Source organism: Phyllostomus hastatus, unplaced genomic scaffold (assembly GCF_019186645.2).
Source record: "Phyllostomus hastatus isolate PE091 unplaced genomic scaffold, TTU_PhHast_1.1 phas_scaffold_11, whole genome shotgun sequence".
NCBI classification, from domain to species: domain Eukaryota; kingdom Metazoa; phylum Chordata; class Mammalia; order Chiroptera; family Phyllostomidae; genus Phyllostomus; species Phyllostomus hastatus.
In genome coordinates this window covers 5669174-5695783 of record NW_025334005.1, presented here as the reverse complement: position 1 = coordinate 5695783, position 26610 = coordinate 5669174, and the positions used below count along the sequence as shown (strand labels likewise).

General features: G+C 45.4%; 1 pseudogene; it reads left to right on the top strand.

The window, feature by feature from the left end:
- Positions 1-6777: 6777 nt before the first annotated feature.
- Positions 6778-26487, top strand: LOC123829236 (annotated as a pseudogene).
- Positions 26488-26610: the final 123 nt, after the last annotated feature.

Genomic DNA, 26610 nt, shown 5'->3' with positions numbered 1-26610 from the left:
AGTGCACAAAGTTTTTGGCCTGAAGATATAAAACAGAGGGTAGGGAGAAACACCTGGGTTTCCCCTCGCCCCTTTCTCACTATATTGGGAGTCCAGAGTGCCTGCAGATCAATGGGCACTGCAATCGATGTTACCATCCATATGGCCAGAGAACAGGACCCATCCCCTGCCCCAGTGCAGGAAGGGGCAGTGGAACTGGTGACCAGTGACTGTGTGTGTGTCCTATTCTGCTGGTCACACCAATGGGCCAGTGAGCTGTCAGCCAGAGGGATGGGGCACAGGTGCTGACTGGGGAAGCAGTGAGTGGAAGAGAGGACGGTGCACTGCATGCAGGGCACTGACTACCGCCAGACTCCAGGAGATGCCTGAGGCCCAACAGAGAAGGGGAAAGAAGCCATGTTGCCTGAACAATTGTGCAGTGGCCACTTGCAGTTTCCCAAAGGACGGTGTTTTTAAATGGGAGAAGGAATTCAGGGTTCACCTTGTCTCCCTCTGGCAGAGGGCGCTGGGGGGGGTTGTGAGGGTGTTCCAGAGGGAATAGGCACCGAGCAGGAAGCTAGTCATTCTTTCAAAATCATTCAGCTTTTGAATATAAGACCTCTTTCCATTTTCACCAAACCTCTGCCTCCGGATGTTTACTTAGAGGGTTGGGGCATGCAGCAGAACCCCCGTTACTGTTCAGTGACATTTCTTCTTGAAAGAATCACTTTTGTTTGGGTGATGATCCAAAGAGTCACAAAAATGTGTGGAAAGTGAGTGAGCTACTCCATTTCATATTTTTCACTGTGGAGAAATTTTCTTAGTATACTTATTTGGTGACTTTCTTCCCACCACAATCTGTCTCATTTCTGAATTTTTTGGTTAGATATGGTTTTATTTTCTTTCATATTCCTGCCTTTTATATATAGGAACCCAGAAAGGCCAGCATTTGTGCTGCCTGTAACCTACAAGAACCAATAACAGAGGCAGAAATAGAATGTTTATGGGAGCTTTATTCAGATGGCCAATGAATTGAGATGATGGCAAGTTTGTACCCTAATGGACCATCTTAAATTCCACTTTCAACTGACCCTTTCAATAGGGAGAGAAAAGTGTAGGTAAGGGGATTGGACTTCAGGGGAAAAGTTCATCAGAAAAAAGTTGCAGCATTCTTTCATCTGTGTAAACTCTGTATGCAAACTCTTACATGTTTTGGGAATAATAACAATGAGAACATTGGTGCTTTCATATTGTCAGTTTAGTCAGGACGGTCTCCAATGAACTTTGTGGTGTGAATACCACACCACTGAAAAGCAAAGTGCTACCAGAGCGACAGCAGCACCATTCTGTGTGTGTGTCTGGGTGTGACTGCATGTCTGAAGGTTGGTTGTGTGTGCCACCATGTGCACCACAAGTGTGCTGAGAGTGTAACCTGTGTGTCTGTGTATAAAGGTTTATTACAGGATGTGAGAGTTAGAGGAGGCCCTGCTGAGGAACGGACATGAAAGGGCCTCACAGTTGAGGTCATCAGCTGTCCTGTGCCAGGGAAAATACAGGGGCACAGGGGCCACTACCAGGCTCGTGCAGAGCTGTGACCCAACCTCACACAGGAGAAATGGCACCTGGACAAGGATGGCTGAGTAGAGAGCCTGGTGAGCAGGATGGTGAGGTCAGGGGGGCCCAGGCTCTGGGTCCAGCAAGGCCTCGTGTGCAATGCCAGATGGACCTGTGTGCTCCCCACATGGCCCCATCTGTGCTTCTCAGGCTGTCCCAAGGGCATCACAAGTCCTTGTGTTTATCAAGCATAGTGTGTAGACTGAGTATATAATGCATTTCAGAAAACAGAGACTAATGTAAGTATATATGTTTCCTGAAGTGATCAAAAATACACATTTATTGTAAAGACATTGGACATAGTTAGTAATAGTAGATAACTTAATTTTTGGTTTCTGAATCATAGCTTGTCCTTCACACAACCTTCATAATTAGAGATGGGTTAGATCTAACAATAGGTACTCTTATTTGAAATATTAAGAAACCCATGACCTCTAGTGTTTCAAAGTTGCAGAAGTCAGGATGGAATCCCACTTGGAGGGTCACTTGGGGTCGATAGGGAGGGTGTATTGCAACAGGGGTCTCTCTGACCCAGAGGTCTGTTTAGGGGACCTGGGCACACTGGGTAAGGCCTGCACTGTGAGGATGGCTATGTGGATGGGAACACCAAGGTATCCGAGGGATTCTCAACCATGAAGGGAGCAGAAGTTAGTGGACTATTAGGTGTCAGGTGCACATGAGCTGAAGTAGGCTCATAAAGCGCCCCCCACCGCCTACCCCCCACCCCCCCCACCAAATCCATACCCTAAATCGGGGCCTGTGGTGTATCCTCCATGGCACAAAGGGCTTTGCTAATGTGACATGGGTGCAGATTGTGAGTTAGGGAGAAAATTATGAATTTCCTGGTAGCCTCCAAATGCCATCCCATGTATTGTAAACAAAGAGGCAGAGAGAGATTTGCAAACACACAGAAAGGGTGACATCAAGGTCCCCTCCCAGGGCAGAGACAAGAGTGATATGGGTACTTCACGATGAGAACCACCCCAACTCCAGGGACAGACTGTTGGACCAAAACAAGACAGGGAGAGAAGTGCAGGGCAAGTACTTTACTGAAGCAAGACGTTGAAACCTTCACATTTTCCAGGGGGTGATCAGGTCATCCTTGAATGACAGAGGCACTCATGTATGAGATTTTTAATGTCTAGTTGTTACATTTGGACTGTAAAGCTTTCTGAAACAGAGAAAGAGAGACAGGGGACATCAGTTATGCTGCCCCTGGAGATGCCACGTTCACAGGGACTTCTCTTCACACCAACACGTGAGGAAAACTGCACCCAGGAAAGGCACATGGAGCCACTAGGCAGGAGAGCTGAGTAGGTGGGGAATTCAATAGTCCTGGTGCAGTCATGACAAACAGTGCAGGACAGGGAAGAACATGTCCATAGCAAGACAAATAAACCTGGAGTGATCCAGGCGTGGGACTTGGGTTTCTAATGGAGCTGGGATAGAGTCAAGGGCAGGACCGAGCAGCCCAGGATATCCTTCCTCAGAGTCCCAGGTCCGAGGGTTCTATGTTTTCTCTCCAAAGTGGACTTAGGGTGAGAGAAGAGGACAGGAGCAAGAGAAGACATGGGACATTCTATCTGTAGGAGATGTCCTGTCTCTTTGAGAAAATCAAACTGACAGCACATGGACATCTCCACACTGAGTATCCAGCCCCTGTGGAAATGTATACCAAGTCCAACTTCATTTCAGGGGTGGACAAGCTGGGAAAGTATTATAAATATCATATTTCTTCCCCAACATATAATGGAACTGTTCCAGCTCCACTCGAGGCTGCAAAGGACATAACAGGGAGGGTCTCTGACCACTGGCCGTGGTTGATGAAGGCTGGGTAAGTGAGGCTCAGGTATAGGGAGAGGCTTGTTCTGCTGGCGGAGCCCCAAGCAGCCACCCCTCAATCCTGCTGTAGGGCCTGGGTCTGCCCCTCTCAGCAGCTGATTCTCTCCAACATTCTCCACCCTCCCTGAGGCTCCCCCGGGACTGTGCCACTGGGTGAGAGATCTGGTGTCCAACCTTTGAAACCTCCCAGGAAGCAAGGCAGCAGTCTCTGCCTTTTAGCATCACCACCTGGGCCCTGGTTGTCCTCCCCAGGACACTGTGGGGAATGTGGTGCCCAGGAAGGTGACCTGAAAAGGAGGAACATGTTACATGTAATGTGCAGCCTTAGTCTAGCTCAGCAGGTGTCATGTCATCATCCACCCTATGGCCCCAAGTTTCTTCATTTGAGTTGAGAAGAGTTGCAGGTCCCTCCCCACCATGTGCCCATAGTGCAGAACCTTGACATCCTTTCTGGCTGTGCAGCTGAGCAGAAGTCCCTACAGAGGAAGGAGAAACAACTTACCACAACATTGAAAAATATTCTGTCTGTCCTGTCTGGGCATAAGGTTGGTACATTCCTTCACTTTTACCATGGCCTCAGCAGCTTCTCTAGGGTGGAAGAAATTTCAGAAGATAGACATTGTAGAGTTGTACAGAATCCAAAAAAGAAGCTTCTAAGTTCAGACATAAAAGATGGACAAACTCTTGCATTTGCTGGAGTAGAAGAAGAAGAAATACAATTGATGTGAGGAAGTCACTTTTCCCTGATGGCCCCTAACCTTACAACTAGACAGGAACACTGCGGGGTTTATGGTCTCATCCCATGTTTGAGCCAATGACAATGAAAAATACTAAAAAGCCATGACTTGCTCAAATCACATAGCAGCAGCAGAGCTGGTCCTAGAAGACAGGTTCACTGAAATTCAGCTCAGCTCTTCTGTGTCAAGTACATGCACACCTTTTGAAGACAATCCTTCTTTGCTGAAATTCACTTTCCCTGGATTTCAGAATTTAGGGTTTGATCTGTTGTTAGGGTGACATGTTCTTTGGTCTTGGACGTTGGGGACGAGGAGTTGTTAGTGATCAGTCTTTCCTGCAGAGTGGGAAGGGCCGATCTCGCAGAGGTCAGAACAGGGACTAAGACTGGAGAGGAGCAGGAACAATGAATGAATGTTGGAAAATGCTCTTCTAAGAGCAAGTTAAACAGTAGAATTATGTCATTGGGTGAAAAGAGTTGAATAGCTTAGAAAGGAATCTGAGGCTTACATATGAACCATGACTAGCTCTTCTGGTCTGCACTGGATACAGAATTCCTTTGAGGTGGCAACCAGGGCCTGCGTTTGGCTGCAAAGGGATTGTGCTGAGACCTGAACTAAACATTCTTCCTGGTCTGGATTCCCCATCCCCACCCTCTGCTCTGTCCCCAGGTGTTTATAGCCACCTGCAGCAGGGAATGTGCCCTACCAGGCTCCCATGTACCTGATCAGACAACAACTATGCTGAGATGGGGACAGATCACCAGCAACACAGGAAAGAAGAGGAGTTCAGAAAGTCAGATGAAAGAGAGTCAAAAGCAATTTGATCAGAGTCAAGAGCATGACGATACAACAAAGTATTGGTGGATGAGTGGCTAGAAGTTGCCTAGAAACACAGCCAGTGCAGCCCTGAGATTGTACTGGTTCTTCCAATCCTGGGTGGACTCTGAAAAACAGAGCAGGGCGTGTGCGTGTGTTGAGTGCTGCTGATCCTGACTAATTCCTGAGAGAGCCAGACCACGCTGGCTCTTATTGAACTGAAAACTCTCCTAAAACCCTCCCAGCTGGAGCATTCTATGAGTCTGAAAGACTCATAAGCCATGGTTCAACTGGCACCAAAGACTCTGGGAAGTAGAACAGCTCCTAAGACCCAGAGCTGGCTCCTGACACCCTTTGTCTCACTCCACGATCACAGCTGTTCTCATTCATGGCTGTAAAAATGGAGGATGAGAGGGCTCATGGAAGGCTGAGCATTTTGTTCAAGTAACAGCTCTGTCGAGTGACAGAAGTGTGATTCACAACCAAATGTTATCACATCCTGCTGCTTCTGATAATGGACTCTAGAGAAGGAGTGAGGCTTCAGATGAGAAGCTCTTCAAAGTGGCCTGAAAGGGTTTTCTGGAAAGTTCCAGGGTGTTGGGACTTGATACAAGAGCCTTTGGCATTCAGTGGGCTAGTTCACAAGTAGTGCGTCTGGTTCTGATCTGTTCACCTCTCCTCCCCCAAATAAGTTACCCACTTCAGAGAAGGTTACTTACCTGGTGGTAGTCTGATTAGGAGTGATACTCACCCTCATAGCTGCAAAGGGCCAGAGTGACCAGGAGGACACACAGGGACAGTCTCATGGTTGATGTTGCTTTGAGTTCAGCTTTAGCAAACAATGAGCAGTTAGCAGCTGGACTCAGCAGCCTGGGGAGCCCAGGGCTATTTGTACTTAGTGAGCCTCACAGGTCCTGCCCACAAAGACATGACAGGTCACAAGGCCTGGCCTCCAGCCCTCCCTTCCTCACTAAGGCGTGTTTCCAACTGTCATGGTCACAGCACTGGTGACTTGGTGAAGAATAAGCATTGCTGGCACCACGCACATCTCCTTTGTGGCTAAAATCGAGGAGGGAGTTTACAAAACTGCGATCAGTTGATTAGCAGCCCCCACCCCAGGATTCAGCTCCTTAACTGGAGTTTATGTGAGCTTTGTTTGATGTGATCCCCCTTAATTTTTAGCTCCTTAATTGAGGGTAGTGACCAGTTTGCTCACCTGGCTCAGCCTAGCCCTTGGCATAGAGAAGAGGATGGGCACATACTCCTGGAATGTTTGCTTCCAGTCCATCTTAGTGTGAAAGGATACCTGATGGGTTAGGGTGACTCTGAGCAATCGAGGAAGAAAGGTTAGTGGTGTGGGGATATTTTTGAAGATACCAGGGGTTTTTGGGTGTCGGGAGAACAGTGTGCAAAGAGGAAGCTTTCTCGCCATCTCCCACCCTCTGACTCTCATCTAACCATTGAAAGATGGTGTAGCAAAGATTCCATCAAATCAAGCAGGAGACTTTCCTAACTGACATTTCTTTTGTCAGTTAGGAGGGTGGCACCTTTTGGTTCCTCAGGGTCCCAGGGCAGTAGCGCCCCACAAGGCCTATCCTACTCCTTCCCTAGCCATGCACAGATACCCCATGGAAGCCCTTGGGCATGGACTGTTCTAAGGAAAGACATTGAAAACAGTCTGGGTACAGGGGAGCATGCCTGAGAGCCTCTCGGAAGAGATAGGGTTTCACATGAAGTGGTGTTAGGAGGAGGGATCCTGTGGGAACAGCACGAGGGAAGACCAGACACCATGAACCAGATGGCTGGTAGGGAACACAAGAACTCATGCATGTTACCCTGAAACACCAGTGCACAGTGGGACAGGGACAGCTTTGTCAGTGGAGACAGACCATGCCAGGTTAAGCAAAGGGCCCTGTGCCCTGGTGAACACCTAAGGCTCCGCCCCCCACCGTAGCAAGAGCGACCAGACCGGGGAAAAAAACGGAAAAAAAGAAGAGACAGAGAGAGACATGTTTCCAACAGAAGAACTGATCAGTCCCTCAGGACTCATCCTTTTGAGTGACCAAGAAATAGCCAATCTATCAGATGTACAGTTCAAAACACTGTTGATTAGAAAGCTCACAGAATTGGTTGATTTTGGGCGCAAATTAGATGAAAAGATGCAGGTTACCATAAAAGAGATGCAGGAAGATACACGGAGGAGAGCCAATAGTGAAGGGAAGGAAACTGGGTCTCAAAACAATACAGTGGACCAGAAGGAAGATAGAATCGACCAAGCAGGAAAACATGATGAAATAAGAATTCGAAAAAATGACAAGAAGCTTAAGAGCATCCAGGACATCTTTAAACGTTCCAACATCCGAATTATAGGGGTACCAGAAGGGGAAGGGGAAAAACTCCACTGCTTTTGATAATCACTGAGGTTCAGTGTTCTCAATAGTATCACAGATAACAGAGTCCTCTGTGATAAACACTGTAGACAACTTGACTTGGAGCCTACTGTTCCTGGACACCTGTCTGGACCAGATACACCCTGACCTCAAGGGTTAGTCCGGGATCCAGGTTTCTCCCATTGACTGGCTACAGCATCTCACAGGCCCTTAGGGATTACAGGATCCCTGATGCAATGGCAGACATTGGGAGAGGTCAAAGCCAAGGAGACATTGAAGGATCAGTCAGTGGTCTCCAGTAGTTAAGGAGAGGGAGGGAAAATAGGCGGAGCACAGGGACTGGAGGGCAGGAAAGCTCTCTGCACTGTAAGGGTGGGTACATATTGTTACACATTTCACCAAACACATGGAATATGCAACACAAGTGCAAACCCTAATGGTAACTATGGGCTGTATGTGATACTGATGTGTCAATAGAGGTTTCGTCAATTGTGACACGTGTCCCAGTCTGGTGGGGCTGTAGATGGGGGGTGGGGAGGTTGTGCGTGTTTGTGAGTGGGATGCATATGGGAAGTCTGCACTTGCTGTTGATTTGCTCTGTGAATCTAAAGAGCTCTAAAAAATTGTCTATTAAAAAAGGAAAGTGGGAAACTGTAAGAGATAATGGTCTTCAGACAAAGAGAAAAAAACTATATAAAATAATCTGAGTCCCAGACAGTGTGGGTCAGAGCACTGGGGAAACGTCCCATAAACCCAAAGGTTGCAGGTTCAATTCCTGGTCAGGGCACATGACTAGGTTGGGGGACCAACCTGGGGTTGGGGTGCATAGCAGAGGCAACCAATAGATGTTCTCTCACATTGAAGTTTACTCCCTTTCCCTTTCCGTGCCATCCCTCCCTCCCTCTAAAATCAATAAGCACGTCATTGAGTGAGGATTTTTCAAAAGTGAATTGATGAGGACTCATGGGCATGGACAACAGAGTGGTGATTGCTGGGAGGAGATGGTTATAAGAGGACTAAATGGTAATGGGAAAAATACAATAAAGATTAAATTAAAAATGAACTGATGAATTAAACATTTAAGATAATCTACTGAAAAAAACTCTTGGATCTGATAAGAATTCCTCACATGAGCTGAACCCATGCTCAGCAGAGAACAAGTGACTCCTCTCCTGTAGCTCAGCTATTCCCATCACATGAGGTCGAGGGCAAAGTGGGACTGTGGCAACAGGAACAGAACCAGCAGCATAATACTGAAATGGACCTGCAGAAAAGTGCAGTGTGTTGAGGAAAAATCCTGAAACTTTACTCACAGAGTGACACACCTTGTTCTTCAAGGAAACATTTACAGTTTTAAAGGTGTCCACTATTCTCAAATAATTCTACAGATTCAACGCTGCCCACACCAGAGCCCTAGCAGGACAGGTGTGCTCTGGTTTGAATTCTAAAGTGTGGTCAGTATGACTCGAAATGAGAACATTTGCCTTTCTTAGTTAACTGAGAGAATTCTGACTTTGGGCCCAGACTAGTGGATTCAAGGTCAACTCCATAACTTTCTACCCATGGGTCTTCAGCTGGTGCTGACCCTCCTAGCCCCACTTTCCTCATCTGTAAAGTAAGGGTGATATCTTAGTGCCGACCTCAGAGGACTTGTGTTGGGATGAATGGATCCACAGAGGAAACGTGCTGCACAGTGTCTGGGGGTCAAATGTCAGCTCTTACACTTACATCAGGGAGGAAACAGTGTAAACACTAAGTAACAGAGAACAAATCACCGCATTCCAAAATCAAACAGCAGATTGTGTCTAACTGACTGTGCCAACAGGAGTGTTTGTTTCCCCTAAGTGCTGACAGAGTGTGCTTCTGAACTTGGCTCTGGCCCCACTGAGATTTCCATCAATTAAGATGAGATCATTACTTTTCATTCACTTCATTTACTGTTTCATGAGCACCTCTGAGTCACTGTTACTGTGGTGTTAAAACCCTGATAGGGGATATTGGAACTAAGGGTAGAGGAGGGTGGTGGGCGGGGATGGGTGTTACTTACCCTGGGCATGCAGAGTCTTTGGACTCTGTCCTCAGCAGGATGTGCAGGCAGGCATGACACTCAGGTCTCAGGATGACATTCAGGGACAGCCTAGGGTTTTGGTGTTCAAACAGGTAAACACACACTTGGGTAATGAAAACTTCAAAGGGAGAGGGACATTGCTGTGTCCCTCCAGCATCCCCCACTTAGATCATGTCCATGAGCTGTACATATAAGTTTTTGACTTCTCCACTTTTTATACTATTCTTAGCATTCCCCTGTGTATTTTGTACCTACCATTTATGCTTCTTATTCCCTCTTCCATTCCCCATTCTTTCTCCTCCTCCTTCCTGATTATCCTCCATGTGATCTCCATTTCTGTGATTTTGTTCCTATTCTAGTTGTTTGCTTAGGTTGTCTTTGTTTGGTTTTTAGGTTCAGTTGTTGACAGTTGTGAGTTTGTTGTCATTTCGCTGTTGATAGTTTTGATCATCTTCTTTTCCTTAGATAAGTCCCTTTAACATTTCATGTAATAAGAGATTGGTGATGAACTCCTTTAATTCAACTTAACTGCAAAGCACTTTATCGGCCTTTCCCTCGTAAATGATTGCTTTGCCTGATAGAGTAATCTAGGTTGCAGGTCCTTGCTTTTCATGACTTTGAATACTTCTTTCCAGCCCCTGTTTTGGCAAGATTTCTTTGAGATATCAGTTGACAGTCTTATGGGAACTCTTTTGTAGGTAACTCTCTTTTTTACCCTTACCGCTTTTAAGATTCTTTCCTTATCTTTAATCTTGGGCAATATGTCTTGATGTTGTCCTTTTTGGATCCGGGTTGTTGGATCCAAAGCTTCCTGGACTCTCTGAGCTTCCTGGACTTGTATGTCTATTTCCTTCGCCAGATTGTGGGAGTTTTCTGTCTTTATTTTTCAAGTAAGTTTTCTATTTTTTGTTTCTCCTCTTCTGCTTCTGGGATCCCTGTAATTTGGATGTTGCACATTTGGAGATGCCCCAGAGTCTTCTTACACTGTCCTCATATTTGTTGAATTCTTGTTTCTTCATTCTGTTCCAGCTGAATATTTCTTTCTTCTTTTCATTCCAAATCATTGATTTGAATCCTGGTTTCTTTCCCTTCACGGTTGGTTCCCTGTATAGTTTTCTTTATTTCACCTTGTACAGCCTTTACTTCTTCCTTTATTTTGGGGCTGCACTCTATCATTTCAGTGAGCATCTTGATTATTAGTGTTTTGAAATCTTTATCTGATAGATGCTATGTCCTGGTCATCTAGTCCTATTTCTAGAATTTGATCAGTTTTTTAGTTTGTCCCATATTTCTTTTTTAAAGTATATTTTATTGACTATGTTATCACAGTTTTCCCAATTTTCCCCTTTATGACTCATGTGCCCTGTACCACCCAATCCTCCAGCATACTCCTCCTTAATTCATGTCCATGAGCTGTACATGTACATGCTTTGACTTCTCTGATCCTTATACCATTCTTAACCTCTCCCAGTCTATTTTATGCCTACCAGATATGATTCTTATTCCCTGTATCTCCCCCACTCATTCCCACTGAAATCCCTCCATGTCATGTCCATCTCTCTCGTTCTGTTCCTCTTCTACTTGTTTATAGTTTTTGATTTTTTAGGTTCAGTTTTTTTAACATTTATTTTATTTTATTATTATTATTTTTTAATCATTGTTCAAATACACTTTTCTCCTTTTTACTCCCAATCCAGTCCCCCCTCCCACCCTCCCCACTTCCCTCCCATTACCACCCTCCCCTTAGTCTATGACCATGTGTCCTTTAAGTTTGATCCTGTGAACCCTTCCCACTGTCCCCTTAAATTCCCTCTTCTCTCCCCTCCGGTCACCATCAGCCTGTCCTCTATTTCAGTGTCTTTGGTTATATTTTGCTTGTTTCTTTGTTTTGTTATTTAGGTTCCTGTTAAAGGTGAGATCATATGGGATTTCTCTTTCACTGCCTGGCTTGTTTCACTCCTCAACATAATAAAGGCCATATATGAGAGACCTTCAGCCAACATCATTCTCAATGGACAAAAATTAAAACCTTTTCCATTAAGATCAGGAACAAGACAAGGCTGTCCACTTTCACCACTTCTGTTCAATATAGTCCTGGAAGTTTTAGCCACAGCAATCAGACAAGAAAAAGAAATAAAAGGCATCCAAATCAGAAAGGAGGAAACAAAACTGTCAATGTTTGCAGATGACATGAGAGTATACATAGAAAATCCTATAGACTCTACCAAAAAACTGCTTGACCTAATAAATGAATTTGGCAAAACAGCGGGATACAAAGTCAATATCCAGAAATCAAAGGCATTTCTATACACCAACAATGAAACAGCAGAAGCAGAGATCAAGGAAAAAAATCCCATTTGAAATAGCAAAAAGAAAAATAAAATATCTAGGAATAAACCTAACCAAAGAGGTAAAAGACCTGTATTCAGAAAACTACACAACACTGAAGAAAGAAATCAAGGATGACACAGACAAATGGAAACATATACCGTGTTCACGGATTGGAAGAATTAATATCATCAAAATGTCCATACTACCCAAAGCAATTTACACATTCAATGCAATTCCTATTAAAGTACCAATGGCATATTTCACAGACATAGAACAAACACTTCAAAAATTTATATGGAATTATAAACGACCCCAAATAGCTGCTGCAATTTTGAGAAAGAAGAGTAAAGTAGGAGGGATCACAATACCTGACACTAAACTATATTACAAGGCTACTGTAATTAAAACAGCCTGGTACTGGCATAAAAACAGGCACATAGACCAATGGAACAGAACAGGTTCAGTTGCTAATAGCTGTGGGAGTGTTCTCATTTTACTCTTCATGGTTTTGATCTTCTTTGGCCCATATTTATTTCTCTAGGCACACCTGTTAATAATGTAAGGGGCAGAGCCTTAGGTACTCTCCTGAGCAGGGCAACCCACATGTCTGTGTTGTGGAGCTGTATGTGGGGGAGGGGACAGAGAGGGAACTATGGTGCTTTCTCAGCTCTATACACGCTTTCAAGAGACTGGCAGTTTCTCCTACTGCCACTCCCCCACAGGTTTTTACATCAGTGGTTCAGAGGATTTATTTTGCCCACTCTGGAACCCTGTGTTGTGTGGTCTGTTTCTCTCCCCTGTTGTTTCTCTTGCTTTATCCACAGGCAAATATGGGATTGCCTGGTCTGCCAGTGGTTACCTTGCCACGTGTATTCTTTGCCTTGGCTGCCTGTCTCTGCTGCTCCCACCAGTCTAGTGGATTGTTGCTTCTTTAACTCCTTGGTTGTGAGGCTTCCATTCAGTTTAATTTTCTGGTATTTCTGGTTGATTTTTGTTTTTAAACTGCTTGTTTCCTTTTTCTGGTTGCGTGAGGAGGGGACACATATCTACCTACCTATGACTCCATCTTGGCCAGAACACCTATTTTTCTTTAAATCAATACATTAAGAAGAGGCTGAAAGTACCTAAGACTCAATAGGTCATAATAAGGAACATCCTCCCACTTCTCCATAGCACTTCCAGTTTGGTGACAATATTAGGGCCAGACAAATGGACCATGTCCCTGGATGCACACCTCACATTGTAACATTTTGTTTATTACACCCTTTATACACACACTTGTTTATTAGGGACTTATGGTTTCTGCTCAGTCTTGGTGCTTTGAGCACACATATAGAAATTGGACTTTGCTCACTGATTGATGTGGCCCACTTGGAGAGGTGTCCACATATCTGCACTTAGAATGGACATGTGGAGGGAGCCACAAAAGGCCTGTGATGGGGGAATGAGAGTGTGAAGTATGACTGTAGTTACTGATATGGCCATACTCTCATTGAAGTGGTTACTGGCTTGGAAGTGAGGAGAGATCTCAGGATCCTGAGCAATGGCAGCTCCAAGGATCCCCAGAGCAAGAGTGGAGAAGCAGAGGTCAGCCCCCAACTGGGTGGAGGAGAAAACACCCCCAGCTCCTCAGACTAGGCTTCTGGATCATGTTGTTCCCACCTGCTTACTGACATGCCCTACCTGCCCCAGTACAGTTACAGGGAAGTTGATGTGTTCAGGTGTTTCCTGGGCGTCCCTCTCATCTCATGATATAGTTGGGGAGGTCAGTCAGACAGCATTTGCCTGCATCACTGGGAGAAGTCTCCAGGAACCATGTGGATTGTGCCAACACACCACCAACTGCCAGAGGACAAGGTTGATCAGAGTATTGGAAGTTATGTTGCAGATGGGGGCAGGGAAGCATCGATGCCAGAGTGCTCTTGCCAAGTGGTGGTGTCTGTGGACCCCAGATTCAGGGGTTGCCATCTGAGAAACTATCCATCACCAGATATGTCCTGGTGAAAACGCACTAGGCTGGGAGGGAGCAAAGCAGTTGAAAACTGCTGAAATTAACCAGGGAATGAAAGTTTGTGAAGGGATTAAGATAATGTGAGTGGGATTTAAGGTGTGAAAGCATCTTTAAGTCAAAGATGATAGGACCACTGCTCCGCTTATGTGGCAGCATAAGCTGCCGAATGCACCCCCCTGACTGACATCCCCTGGGAAGCTCGCTAGCGACCTGTGGAGGCAGGCTCAGTGGGGGCACACACCAGGTGTTAAGAGGGGTAAATAGACGAGCCACAACTTGGCATACAGGGCCATCACAGACGCCTGACTGTCCCAGGAGGAAGCCCAACATAGTCAGAACCCGAGAGTGGAATGTGGACATTCAGGCAAGGCTCAGTGCCTTGTCAAGAAGAGGAGGTGACATTCGTTCACTGTTTGGGTGAAAGTTCATCCACAGGGGTTCACGTGTAGGGTGAATATTTCCTCTTAGGGGTGTGAATTGAGAGTGAGGATCTTCATCAGCACGGGGTGGAGGTTTCATGCACATAGATGGTGAGGGTCTTTGTCAGCACTGGATGGAGACCTAAGGTCTAGGACAGAGAATTCCCAGAGTGGAGCCCGGCCATGGGAAGTGAGCACACCATCATCTTGAGGCCCACCATGTATCCGGGAACCTGAGCAGGCCACCATCACATAGGATCTGAGAGCCTGAAAGTGTCCAGGTGGGCCGGGGGGCGGGGATGAGGGAGGAAAGTCACATGCCATGTTTCCTCTTCTTTGCAATAACATAGCGAACAATGTGCTGTGTTTTAGTTTTCTGTACCTCAGTCCAAAAATGAGGGAATGTGAAGTTCTGAGTTCCTGAGTGTCAGAAAAAGAGCCAACAGCCCCAGCCCCCCACCTGTGGTTGACAACACATGGCAGGTGTGTGCTCCTTGTGATTTGCCTAACTGAGGATTGAAAGAAAATACCTATCATCTTGAACTGAAGGGGCTGATAATTTAAAATGTTTTACTTACAGTGAATACACATACAAATGTTACTCTTTCACCACTTTCAAAGCACAGCTAATCATGTGAAGAACATGCAGTCAGCAGCACACCCGACCTCCAGGACCTTCTCCTCTCACTGATGTGGAGCTGCAGACTCTCCACACCTGCAAATTTTCTCACTACCCACCCTGGAAACCTCTCTTCAACCTCTGTGTCTAAGAGATTGGCTACTCTACAAAGTGTGATATTTGTCTTTTTTGTGACTGGCTCATTTTTTTCCCCCATCGTTCCTCAAGGTTCATCCATGCCATCCCCTGTGTCAAAAATTTCTTAGTGACGTGCACTTTCCTCTTTGTGCTGTGGCAGTATGGTGTATTAGGGCAGGGACTAAGAACTAGAAAACACTACACAACATGTGTCATATGTGGAAAGACTGCTGCATGTGAAACCACTGATTTCTGTTTTCCCCTCTCCCACCACCCAGGGGGGATTCACAGCCATGGATTCCATGGGTCACTCTGGGGCCTTAATTCACAATCAAGGAATTCAAGCACTGGTGCCAGGAAACCTAGGTTCCTTGACAGTGCACTGAAGGTTGTGTTAAGAAGATGGAAGGAATCTTCCTGACAAGCATGACCATCACGTGCTTCGAAAGAGTTGTCACAAACTGAGAACCTGAGTGTCCTGTCCTGCAGTTCAAATACAGTAAAAGAGATACAAAAATTACCTGCAGCTCTTGAACCTTCTCCAGAGTTTCTTTGCTCTGTTGGAGAAAGCATTCCTTCATGAAAGTGAAGACCTTTCCAGTTTCTTCACCTGGTAAGAACTCTTGCATGTTATTGATGTATTCAGTCATGTCCACATTAGGATCAATGGTTATATAGACCACCTCATCCAAAAGATCTCAGGCAATCCTTGGGAAGAAAGCAGGCAAATGCAGGCTCAGTGACAGAGGTATGAGCTCCATGTGGGGCCTGACTGTGATGCTGTCATCTTACCTCCCCACAGGGACATATGCTCAGAGAGAAGGTGGGAAGGGTCTGAGTCCTCAGTTCTAGGAGACTCAACTCAGGACCTGGGATTTTCTTTTAACCCTAAAACATCTGCTTCCTTGTCCTTGCCCCGCCCCCCCCCCTATACACACAGTGCTGACACTACAGAAATGGGCTGCTCTGCTCATGGAGATGGGGAGCAGCAGCACTTGCACAGGGGCCCTGATGACAGCCCTCCTCCAACAATGACATTGTGCCCATGCTCACCAGCATAGCAGTACAGGGGGAGGGCAGTCAGCATTAGAACTGTTACCAGCTTCATAGTTCAGGCAGCTTCTCTGGGCTGGTCACTCTGAAGTGGTGGGGAAGAAGGAGCTCCTGTTGGACATGGCTGTCCAGAGCAAAGCCTTTTATTCTCCTGGTGGGTGTCCTAATGCCTCCCACAGATGACAGGATGAGTCACATGGTAAACCTGGCCCTGGGTCAGGAAGGGACTAGGAGAATCTCCCAGCCCCAGCCCATCTGGGCTCTGTTCATACAACCCAAGGGGACAGAGCTTTGAAACCCTCAAACATCTCAGAACTCCAAGTGATGGTGAGGACATTAGATAGAGTTAACATCAAAGTGCCTGCAAAATAATCAGGCAAATGACAACCTTGTGAGCCTCTCTTGTCATCCCTGTTGCTTTATTGTTGTCATCCTCATTATCTCTTCCCCCTTCCTGAATTCTTTCTCCCCTTCTCCCTCCTCCTCCTTATTCACCTTCAACTCTCCCTCCTTCTCTACCACCCTCCTCCCCTCTTCTTCTTCTTCCACCCAGTTACTCCTCTTGTTTCTCTTTTACCTGTTCAGGGTACAACAACACATTTCACATTCAGTCTGTGTTCTTCCTGATTCTGCAAACACCTGGGCTAGGTGCTATTATTCCACATGCTGCCTCTGGAGGACAGACTTTCCTTACCCATAGGCTGAAACCCAGGTGCTTTTGCTTGGGAAATAGAAATAATTTCTCATCTCCTTTGAAGGTTGTTTTCAAAAAGACTTTCTCACTTAGGGCAACTTCATAAAATTAGTCATAAACTCATAATTAAGAATAGTGTTTTTTAGTTCATTAGGGATTTTGTTGCACTGATTCAATGGATGATTAGAGATGTGTGATTACAGATGCTGGGAGGGGGGAGTGATGTATGGTGAGAAGTTTATAACCTGGGCTCATGCGGATGTAGATTTGAACCTCTGATGCAACCCCTAATCATGACATGTTCTTGGGCAGGTTACAGTGCTGGTTGTCGCAAGGTTCCTTTTCCTCATTTCCGAAGTGGGCACACATGCCTCACTATGTAAGGGCTGACATTTATGTCAAGAGCCTATCACAGGGATGAAAACAGAGCACTTAGGACTAAATTGGAGGTTTCATTCTTCCATTTGCCTGTGCACCCTTCCATCTATCCATCCACCATCCATCCATCTACCCATTCATGTATCTATCCATGCTCTTAACAACCATGAATCTCCTAGGATGGTCCCTGTGCTACATGTCACAGATTCCATTGTAGGAACAAGTCAAGCAGGATGTTGCACTTGTGCAGCTTACCTCTAACCTGAAGTAACTGCAATTGAATAGAGGAGAAAGGGAAACTGATTGCATCAAGAACAACAAACAACTGCAAGGGCAGCATCCTATAAGAGCTCCAGGCAGGCTGTTGGACTGGAACTTTTCAGCTCACCTGAGTGAACACTGTAACCCGGGGGTCTTTTGGGATGAGTTTTCTAGGCAGAGGGAATAGCAAGTACACAGGCCTTGAGAGCAGGTGGCACTTGGCCAGCTGAGGAAAGCAAGCAACGTGTCCCTCTTGAATTCAGGGAGGGACAGACAGCCTCCCAGAACAGAAACACTGCATCAACCTAAGCAAGGACAGTATGGCGGAACAAGGGAAACAAAGTTGGAGGAGAGTAAAGAGAAAGAAATGGGTGAGAGAGCCTGAGAGATACATCAATGGTCAATCATCTATGGATGTATTGTTCTCTATCGGGATTGTTGGAGACTCATGTCTTTCCATCATTCAGCTGATCTGAAGTCACCAAGAACCATATTGATTTAGTTAGAAGCTAGAAATGAAAGAAAGTTATGTTCTTATGTGTGTACTTACTCCTTGTTCACCATCGTTTGCGATCTCCATTCCAGAGGCAAGGAAAACACTTTAATAAGTAAATGGGGCCTGACTCATTGAACAGGCCATGGTGGGGGCTCTGTCTAGTGCCTAGTAGTTTGGACCTGCTCTGCTGTCTGTTGCAACACTGGACCCAGCCCAGGTTTAGCCTCGGCAAGAGCAATCTCACATCAAGTACAATGAAGTGTGTGTATTTTCATCTCCATGTTTCTGCATAGCCCACGGTGACCATCCCTGGTATGTCAAAGGACTATAACTCCACTCACAAAACACACATTTAAAAGCTAGTATTCTAGGACTTCCGGCAAGATGGAGGCATAGGTGGACGCACCGTACCTCCACGCACAACCAAGATTAGAACAACAACAATTTAGAGGCAGAATAACACCCAGAACTGATAGAGAATTTATCTGAATGGAAGTCGGACAGCCAAGAAGTTGAAATAGACCCATTTATCCAGACCAGTAGGAGGGGCGGAGATGAGGGCGGGTCGCAGAGAGCGGAGTTCGAGGAGAGCTGGGCACCTAAGGCAACTGGGAGTGCGTAAGCCATCCGGGGTGCACAGCGGGTGGACCCTGAGTACTTAACTGGTGGACCCAGTGAGTCTGCGATTGTGGACCAGGGCAGAGCGTGCAGCCCAGGATCCCAGGGAAGAGACTGAGATCCCAGGAGAGTGGGGCTGCTGCCATTGTTCCTTCCCGCCCCTGCCCCCACATACAACGTCACAATCTAGCGACTGGGGTGCCCAGCCCCAGTGAACACCTAAGGCTCTGCCCCTTACTGTATCAGGAGTGACCAGACCAAAGAGAGAGAGAGAGAGAGAGATGGCTCCAAAAGAAGAACAAATCAGTGCCCCAGAACTCATCCTTTTGAGCGACAAAGAAATAGCTAACCTATCAGATGCACAGTTCAAAACACTGGTGACCAGGAAGCTTACAGAATTGGTTGAATTCAGTGCAAATTACATGAAAAAAATGCAGGCTACCATAAAAGAGATTAAGGAAGATGCACGGAGAACCAACAGTGATGGGAAGGAAACTGGGACTCAAAACAATAGAGTGAACCAGAAGGAAGAAAAACAAAAAACAAACACACAAACAAAAAACACAGGAAAGAATGAAGAAATAAGAATTCAAAAAAATGAGGAGAAGCTTAGGAACCTCCAGGACATCTTTAAACGTTCCAACATCTGAATTATAGGGGTATCATAAGGGGAAGAGGAAAAGCAACAGATTGAGCATGTATTTGATCAAATAATAAAGGGGAACTTCCCAAATTATGGCAAAGGAAATAGATTTCCAGGAAATCCAGGAAGTTCAGAGAGCCCCAAAGAAGTTGGACCCAAGAAGAAACACACCAAGGCACATCATAATTACATTAGCCAAGGTAAAAATGAAGGAGAGAATCCTAGAAGCAGCAAGAGATAAGGGGACAGTAACCTACAAAGGAGTTCCCATCAGACTGTCAGTTGATTTCTCAAAAGAGACCTTACAGGCAAGAAGGGGCTGGACGGAAATATTCCAAGTCATGAAAGACAAGGACCTATATCCCAGATTACTCTATCCAGCAAAGCTTTCATTTAGAATGGAAGGGCAAATAAAGTGATTCTCAGATAAGGTCAAGTTCAAGGAGTTCATCATCACCAAGCCCTTATTTTATGAAATGTTAAAGGGACTTATCTAAGAAAAGAAGATAAAGAAAAAACATGTATAGCAAAAGGACAGCCAACTCACAATTATTAACAACCACACCTAAAGCAAAACCAAAAGAAACTAAGCAAACAACTAGAGCAGGAACAGAACCACAGAAATGGAGATCACATGAAGGGTTATCAACATGGGAGTGGGAGGAGGAGAGAAGGGGAAAAGGTACAGAGAATAAGTAGCATAGACTGTAGGTTGAAAACAGATAGGGGGAGGGTAAGAATAGTATGGGAAATGTAGGAGCTAAAGAACTTATAAGTATGACACATGGACAGGAACTAAAGAAGGGGATATGGATGGGAAAGGGTATTCAGGGTGGAGGGGAGTGAAGGGGGGAAAATGGGACAACTGTAATAGCATAATCAATAAAATATATTAAAAAATAAAAGCTAGTATTCTTAAGCAGAAATAGAAGAATCTAAAAGGTGTGAATCCTGGTATTGGTGGCCTACTGTTTTCTCCTTTCAAAGGTACTTTGATTCAGGTTCCCAAATTAAATAGAGAAACTAGAGGAGTAGCCTTTGCTTTCCATGTTGGTATGACATTTACTGACAACCTGCTCTGACAAACTATGCTGTAGGAGAGAACTATTTAGTTTTTACCCTTGATAGCTTGGGTCATGGGAGACAGGTACATGTGCAGAAAGTGGGAATTATACTGGGCCTGTGCTTCAGCTCATTGAAGACCTGAAATACATTCACTAATATTTTATTCTCTGAGGTCTTGCCAGGCAGAATAAAAGTAGTAACATGCAGTGAAAGCTATTTTTCCTCACCAAACCCATGAAAGAGTTCTGAAGATGAGATGGTACCTGACTTTTGTTCATGGTAAGTAGTTCCCAGAAGTCAGCCCCATAGTCTTTGAGCACAAGATACCTCGTGCTTTTCTTTTTCAGAGATTGGGAAAAGCTGGTTCTGCCCATCACTTCCAGGGCTGACATTAGCCTCCAGGATGGTCTTTGGATGGGAACCTCTCTAACCTTCTGATTCAGCCAACATCTAGAAGTTGGGTGGGGAAGCACTTTCCCAGGACAGAAACTTTAGGAATGGCCCTGGTCCTGGAGATGTCTGTATGGCAGTGAGATGTTTTCTGATCACAGTTTCTTGGCCACTCCTAGAGCAGGTGCCTTCCAGGCCTCAGGCCAATGCTGCTCTAGAGCTGTCCCTGCTTGGTCTCCTTGACAATCAGAATAATTCAGGAGTTGTTGTGATGCCAGAGAGAGTTACAGCGGGTCAGTCCTCACATGGGGATTCAGCACAGGGCATGGACTGCCTTCCCATCAGCTGCTAGAGATTAATTTTTAACATTGAGGGAGCTGTTTTGATACCCTGGAGTGGGCTGCTCAGGCCACTAGAGACCTCTGAAAGTAACTGCTACTTTACATTTTCTACAAATCTAGAGACATTCTCGTTCCATTAAGGGGAAAGCCACCAGAGTTTAAAATAAGCCCTATATTTTGATCCATTCATACTTGATATTTGCCTGATGCTTTCTTGAAAAGTTTTATTGAGACATCATGTATACATTGCGATTGAACATATTCTACCTCCCGGTGGCCTGCTAATCTTCTAAGAATATAGCTCCTACCTGTGCTACTTACTTCCAGATTTAGTAGAGCACAGATGGCAAACCATTACAGAGCAATGACTTGATGCAAGGCCTTGTCAACACCACTTTTAATCTTCACAACAACCCATTGAGCAGAGTGATGAAGAAATTATTGGCCAAACTGAGGGCAGTGCACAAGGGAGATGAGGTCACAGAAAGAATGGAACACCAAAACAGCAGCACAGACCAGGCCTCTGCTGAGCAAAGGGAGATGTGTGGTGTCCAACCCACCAGGCAAGCATATAAATTCTCCCCAGTTGTACTAGGTGGGACAGAGAGGACAAGTAACCTGACCAAGGGCACACAGCTAGTGGGGGGCAGAACCACCTAAGGAGCCAGATGTTCTCGCATTACAGACAGCTCTCAACACTATTGACTACCTTATTCTGATCCCTATGGGCCTTCACATTATCACTCAGGTGGACTCTTGTGACCTTGACTTGTACAACTGCCCTTGTGGACTCCAGGTAGATCTCTGTGCAGTCCCCACAATTTTCTGCTGACACCACTGTTCCACCTGAAGTCTTCTCCTCCACTGTCCTTGCCTGAGTCCCTTAGGTTAAAACTCCTTATATATTCTCGATGCCACATCAGAGACAGCCTACTTCCTGTGTCATATCATGGCTTGAGTCTCTGGGAATCTCCTTTCCAAGACCGCAAGGCCCTCTGTGTGCACCTTTGTCCTAGTTAGTGGGACATGACATTATGGCTCTTCTTTCTCTGTGTAGCCCCTAGAGACCTGTGCTCCTCCACTCCTTGCATGACAAAGGTGAAACAGTAGACATGTAATTAGTTGTTCAATAACTGGTTTTGGGGACACATTTTGCGATCATACAAAGAATTTTCTAAATGTATAACATGCTATTTTGGGATGTTCTTACAAAAGGAAGCTCATTTAAAATAGAAACTTGAATAAAGGCAAGACTTCCACCCAAGTCTAAGCCTGGGCACCAACCTGACATCCTGGTGCTAACACCACATTCTTTGTGTTTCTGGAGAAAGCTGTGGACTCAGCCACCACAGGAAGGGCCAGGTGAGGAGAGGGAGAAATTGGAGCCCTGACATCCAGGGACTGGGGCACCTCAGACATTCTATTCCCTAGAAGTAAACATTCTCTTGATCCAACCTAACCCGGATCCATCCAATGACTGGGGACATGGAGCCGGATTTGGAAGCTGAGTCAGGATCAGGTGTCACCCTTAGCTATTCTCCTTCACTCAATCACCGAAATCCTGAACTTTACACAACGTGACGTTTCTACAAAATATGTGGTTAAATATTTAAACAGCATACACTCATGACATTCACTTGTCCATTAGATTTCTACACCAAATCTTCTGTGTTCAGTTACTTATTTCCACTCTGCTCATGCTCACATTTTCTTGCTAACCATGGGCCTCTAGAGTGTGCACTTCTGGTCCTTAGGGGCATTAACCCAGAGAATAGGGGAGAACTAACATTGCATTTCCACACTGCTAGAACCACAATTCTTTACTGGAGTGGATCTTATCACTCCTTGTACCCATCCTCATGGACATTTGTGCATGTCCAGAGATATTTTGATGTCCCCACAGGGTGGGTATTGTGGTATTTGCATCAAAAGGGTGAGACCAGGTGTGTTGTTAAACATCATGCCATGCCCAGGGATTCCACAGAAATGAGAGTCTCACCTCCAATGGCACTAAAGCCATGGCAGAGACTCCCAGTTTGCACTGTGTCACACCTGCCACAAACCACTGCCCACCTTGTGGCAGGAGGTGAGGAGTGTGAGGGGGCCTCAGTGGATACTCTTTGGACAGTGAGTGGAGCTCCAGTGCTGACTGACACCACAGCCCTGTCCATATCTCTGTGTTCAATACCATGAGTATGAGAAAATTCATTGCTATTGTTTTAAGCTCCGCAAGTTTTGTTACAGCAGCTGTAGGAAACAAATACCTGAAACCATCTCTCACCCCGACCTTCCTTCATTTCACCTCAGCCTGTTTCATTGTCTTCCCAGCAATGACCTCTTTGTCTCTGATGTGTTGCACACCATTCTTGTCTCCGTTCCACCCACCTTCATGGACCTCAAATTCCATCCGAGTTGTCTCTGGGTCTGCCGCATCCACTCTTGCATTTCCAGTAGCTGCCACTGTAGCAGACACAGAACACAGATAAATACATGAGTTAATTAGCAACTTAAATGGTGTTCTTTCCTTCCATCTTCCTTATCATTATCGTAGTCCAGGCAACCACAAAAAAATTTAAAAAAAGGGAAGAACAAGGGTCTTCTTCCCTGATGTTCTTTTAACAAATACAACACGAGTGGTGCAGCGTAGTTTCCAGATTGACATGAGATGATGTACAGCATCTTAACCTATTTTTTGCCAAATTTTGTCTTGCAAATTTCAGTCCTGTCCTTCCCTGGCATTTATGTCTTTAACTTCCTGTCACTGTCAACATTTTTTAAAAGGTAATGATATAGAAGCATTGTTCCCAAAATGAAATGATGAGAAAGAATTTCCGAGGAGAAGCAATAGACACCTCTCCAAACTGGTCCACACCTGCCATGCCAGCCTCACCTGCAGCTTCTTTCACTGTGTCTCCTGATGTTGAGTGTGGGAATATTTTATACTCTTCTCTGTGGATGTATTATAAACACCCATGTCCTGTCCTGTGCTCACCGAATTGCATGTCTTGTCATTCTTCATCTAGACCTTTTTTGTAGAGCATATTCTCTCCTGCTTTCAGAGAAAAAGGTCATTGTTGATAAAACTTTTGACTATTTGCAATTCTGAAACATATTTATCTTCATGTTTAAAGGCCAGCTGACTGTGTAAGAATTCTAGTTGTACACAAGTATAGGTCAGAGTCTCTGATTTCAGTATTACTGTGACTTTTTCAGTCTTGTGTTGATTGAATTTTTATTGTCTATCTTGCCTGTGCCTTAGTGTTTCTGATAGAGATTGATCTGGAGGAGACCTGGCTAGATGTGGGGGTGGGTGGTGGTGAACAAGGAGGGGCTGAGTAAGGGATGCGTTGCAAGAAACACTGTAGATGGAAAGCTTGAAGCCACTAATGTGGCATGTGACACATTTCCCTCCATACAGGCTGAGCCTCAGTGAGAAGGAGGCCCTGTGTGGGAGTCGGTGCTGGCTGGCCATAGTGATGACAGAGGAAAAGCCCACCAACTCCTTTCCAGAACATGTTTGCATGAGCAGGTGATATCTTGGCAGTCTCACTTGGGAAAAGGGTGGGATCTTCTGGGGAAACAGAACCCTCCAGGAGCGCACAAAATTTTTGGCTTGAAGATGTAAGATAGACGGTAGGGAGAAACACCCAGGTTTTCTCCCAGTTGCTCAGTGTTTTGAAAGTCTGGAGTTCCTGTCAAACAGTGGGCACTACAAGCCATTTTTCCAGAGGAGAGGACCTGCCCCCTGTCGCCAGGTAGTAAGTGGCAGCTGAGCCGGTGACAAATGCTGCACTACCCTAAACCACTGGTTGCATGGATACAAGGGTGAGCTGACAGCCAGAGGGATGGGGCACAGGTGCTGGGCCGAGGAGCACCAGTGGAAGAAAGGGCAGTGTAGGGCACTGACTACCGCCAGACTCTAGGAGATGTCTGAGACCCAACAGCGAAGGGAAAAGAAGCCATGTTGCCTGGACAATTGTGCAGTGGCCACCTGCAGTTTCTGAAGGGATGGGGTTTTTAAATGGGAGAAGTAACTCAGGGTGCACTTTGTCTCTGTCTGGAAGATAGTGGCGGTGGGTTTTCTGGGTCTTCTAGAGGAAAAACGCTCTGTGGTAGAAGCTTGTCATTCTTTCAAAATCTAACAGACTGACTTCACTTCCATTTTCAACCCACCCTTTCAATAGGAAGAGGAAAATGTAGGTAAGAGAAGAGGGGATTGGATTTCAGGGAAAAAGATCATCAGATAAAAAGCTGCAGAATTCTTCCATCTGTTTCCTGGTTGGAGGTCTTCCATCTGTGTCCTGGACAGTGGTCTCTATCTGTGTCCTGAGCAGTGGGCGTCTCTCCCTGGAACAGAACGGCTCAGATACCATCTTCCTTGCTTGCAGTCCTCCTGAGGTACAAAAGTGGAACTGCTGATGGTCTCCTGGAGTCAGGGCCATACCTTCAGTTCCTGAAACAACACTTTGTTACATACAGTTATTACTATGCTTACTAGCTATTACCTGAAACCAAAAATTTTCCAACATTTGAGTCCACCTTCATAGATACTTTTGTTGCACTATTTTGCTTTGTCTTCCATATCCATTAGGACATTTTCCTGCTGTCATATTTTTTACTTTTCCAGAACACTTTGTTTTACTGTAAATGTTTATTAACTGTGAGGCAAGAACAGATCATTGTAATATAAGCTTTCTGAAGATCCAGGAAAGTTCTGTTTGAACGAGAGAACTTGGAATAGTCTTAAAGGAGTATGTGTCAATTAAGATCATGCTTGGCTCTCTCATCCTTACCTTGCCTTCTCGGCTGAGCCTTGGAGACCAGAGTGAGAAGTCAGGCCAGGCTGAGAGTAAAGCTGATGGCTGTGAAATACCATAACACTACTGGCTTCTCTGAAAAGATGAAACAGAATATAGAAATTTTAGTGTTTGGCTTGCAGACCAGAAAACCAGACACTACAAGATTGAAGTCACAGTAATTTAAGCAACATCCACAGCAGTGACTGGTCCATGTTTTTTGAAAAGTATCTCATAGGTGTTAGCTGTCCTTTCAAGATTCAAGATCTCAAGAAACAATTGACTGTTTTCTTGGCTTAGCTGTTAGAATTGAATAGGGACATAATGCTGAATATTACAAGGACTCAGTATCTGAAAATACAAGAGGCCCACGGTGCAGCTAAAAACGTGGAAGCACTCATCATTGTGCATGTACATAATGCTGATTTTAAGACCAGAGTACCGACCTTAAGGTCAACTAAGGCTGGCTGACCTTCAGATTCTAAGTCATGAAGATCACCTCGTAATGCTGAAGGTCACATGCTGCTCTGTCTAGGGTCACCTGCCACAGGCACAGTTGCTAAAGCAAAGCAGACAACAGGAGGGTTGATTGTCAGTTGCTTTAGAGGAGCACAGCCTTGGTTTGACACAGGAGATGCAGTCCTTATGAAGCTGCTCAAATTCTGCAACTGCTGCACACAAAAGAGCTCAGAGAGACACAGACCAGAATTATTGCAGCCATGGTAGCTGTTCAGACAATTGCTGCTGATCCAAAGACAGACCAGAGCCTGGGGAAGGCTGGAAGGTGAACATTTTAGGATTCCAGCCTCTCACTAACCCAGCACAGTTGAGAACCACTGGCATGTGTTTGGAAATCAAACTTCACACTTGCAAGGAAAGCATCCCAGAAAATTGACTACATTGGAGAGATT